Source organism: Arachis hypogaea, chromosome 18 (genome assembly GCF_003086295.3).
Source record: "Arachis hypogaea cultivar Tifrunner chromosome 18, arahy.Tifrunner.gnm2.J5K5, whole genome shotgun sequence".
Classification (NCBI taxonomy): domain Eukaryota; kingdom Viridiplantae; phylum Streptophyta; class Magnoliopsida; order Fabales; family Fabaceae; genus Arachis; species Arachis hypogaea.
This window is the reverse complement of record NC_092053.1, coordinates 53,957,342-53,960,182: the sequence shown is the minus strand read 5'-3', so window position 1 is coordinate 53,960,182 and position 2,841 is coordinate 53,957,342. Positions and strand designations below refer to the sequence as shown.

The following is a 2,841-nucleotide window of genomic DNA, read 5'->3' as shown; positions in this document are numbered from 1 at the left end:
CATGACTCAGATTTGGAAGCTTTTGTCTTCCCTTTCCCTTTTCTAGAGGATTCTCCGGTCTTGGGTGCCATCAATGGTAATGGAAAAACAAAAAGCTTATGCTTTTACCACACCAAACTTAGAATATTGCTCGCCCTCGAGCAAGAGAAGAAAGAATAGATGAAGAAGAAGAAGAAATGGAGGAGAGGGAGAGAGAGATGTGTTTCGGCCAAGAAGGGGAAGAGAGGGTTGTTTTGTGTGAAAATGAAGAACAATGGAGGGCTTTATATAGGGAAGGGAGGGGGGTAAGGTTCGGCCATAAGGGTGGGTTTTGGGTGGGAAATTGATTTTGAATTTTGAAGGTAGGTGGGGTTTATGAGGTAGGTTTATGGGGAAGAGTGGATGGATGTGAGTGGTAAAGTGGTTATAGGGAAGAGAGATTGATGTGATTGGTGAAGAGTTTTGGGGAAGAGTGTTTATGGGATTGTGTGAGAGAAGGGTGAGAAGAAGTGAGTGGAGGTAGGTGGGGATCCTGTGGGGTCCACAGATCCTGAGGTGATCCTATAGGGTCCACAGATCCTGAGGTGTTCAAGGATTTACACCCTTGCACCAAATTAGGCATACAAAATGCCCTTGCACACAACTCTGGGCGTTCAACGCCAGATTGGTGCTTGTTCTGGGCGTTGAACGCCCATTTGTTGCCCATTTCTGGCGTTGAACGCCAGAACCATGCTTGTTCTGGGCGTTCAGCGCCAGCTCTTCTCCAGGGTGCAATTCTGGTGTTCAAACGCCCAGATGCTGCCCATTTTGGGCGTTCAGCACCAGAACCATGCTCTATTCTGGCGTTGAACGCCAGCCAGATGCTTCTTACTGGCGTTTAAACGCCAGTAAGGTCTTCCTCCAGGGTGTGATTTTTCTTTTGCTGTTTTTGATTCCGTTTTCAATTTTTATATTTATTTTGTGACTCCACATGATCATGAACCTAATAAAACATGAAAGAACAAGAAAAATAAAATTAGATAAATAAAAATTGGGTTGCCTCCCAACAAGCGCTTATTTAATGTCAATAGCTTGACAGTGGGCTCTCATGGAGCCTCACAGATGTTCAGAGCATTGTTGAGACTTCCCAACACCAAACTTAGAGTTTGGATATGGGAGTTCAACACCAAACTTAGAGTTTGACTGTGGGGGTTCTGGTTGACTCTGTTTTGAGAGAAGCTTACTGTGCCTCTTTTCCATGTTTACAGAAGGGTAACCTTGAGTTGTAAACACAAGGGAGTCCTCATTCAATTAAAGGACTAATTCACCTCTGTCAACATCAATCACAGCTCTTGCTGTGGCTAGGAAAGGTCTTCCAAGGATGATGGATTCATCCTCATCCTTCCCAGTATCAAGGATTATGAAATCAGCAGGGATGTAAAGGCCTTCAACCTTTACTAACACGTCCTCTACTTTTCTATAAGCCTGTTTTCTTGAATTGTCTGCCATCTCTAATGAGATTTTAGTAGCTTGCACCCCAAAGATTCCCAGTTTCTCTATTACAGAGAGGGGCATGAGGTTTATCCCTGAACCAAGGTCACGCAGAGCCTTTTCAAAGATCATGTTGCCTATGGTACAAAGTATTACGAACTTTCCAGGATCCTGTTTCTTCTGAGGCAATGTCAGTTGATCCAGATCACTTAGTTCATTGGTGAACAAGGGAGGTTCATCTTCCTAAGTCTCAATACCAAATAATTTGGCATTCAGCTTCATGATTGCACCAAGGTACTTGGTAACTTGCTCTTCAGTAACATCCTCATTCTCTTCCGAAGATGAATACTCGTCAGAGCTCATGAAAGGCATAAGGAGGTTCAATGGAATCTCTATGGTCTCTAGATGAGTCTCAGATTCCTTTGGTTCCTCAAAGGGAAACTCCTTATTGATCACTGGACGTCCCAGGAGGTCTTCCTCACTGGGATTTACGTCCTCTCCTTCCTCTCCAGGTTCGGCCATGTTGACTATGTCAATGGCCTTGCACTCTCCTTTTGGATTTTCTTCTGTATTGCTTAGGAGAGTACTAGGAGGGATTTCAGTGATCCTTTTACTCAGCTGGCCCACTTGTGCCTCCAAATTTCTAATGGAGGACCTTGTTTCATTCATGAAACTTACAGTGGCCTTAGATAGATCAGAGACTAAGTTTGCTAAATTAGAGGTATTTTGTTCAGAGTTCTCTGTCTGTTGCTGAGTGGATGATGGAAAAGGTTTACTATTGTTAAACCTATTTCTTCCACCATTATTAAAGCCTTGTTGAAGCTTTTGTTGATCCTTCCATAAGAGATTTGGGTGATTTCTCCATGAGGGGTTATAGGTGTTTCCATAAGGTTCACCCATGTAATTCACCTCTGCTATTGCAGGGTTTTCAGGATCATAAGCTTCTTCTCCAGAAGATGCCTCTTGAGTACTGTTGGATGCAGCTTGCATTCCATTCAGACTCTGAGAAATCATATTGACTTGCTGAGTCAATATTTTATTCTGAGCCAATATGGCATTCAGAGTATCAATTTCAAGAACTCCCTTCTTCATAGGCGTCCCATTACTCACAGGATTCTTCTCAGAAGTGTACATGAACTGGTTATTAGCAACCATGTCAATGAGTTCTTGAGCTTCTGCAGGCATTTTCTTTAAGTGAATGGATCCACCTGCAGAGGTATCCAATGACATTTTAGCTAATTCAGACAGACCATCATAGAATATGTCCAGGATGGTCCATTCTGAAAGCATGTCAGAAGGACACTTTTTGGTCAGTTCTTTGTATCTCTCCTAAGCTTCATAGAGGGATTCACCTTCTTTCTGTCTGAAGGTCTGAACATCCACTCTAAGCTT

The 2,841-nt window shown here is 43.0% G+C and overlaps 1 non-coding gene across 1 annotated transcript; it reads left to right on the top strand.

Moving 5' to 3' along the window:
- Nucleotides 1-2,733: 2,733 nt before the first annotated feature.
- LOC112773533 (small nucleolar RNA R71) lies at nucleotides 2,734-2,841 on the top strand. The gene has a single exon (XR_003188080.1). It is a non-coding gene; the product is annotated as a small nucleolar RNA R71 (small nucleolar RNA).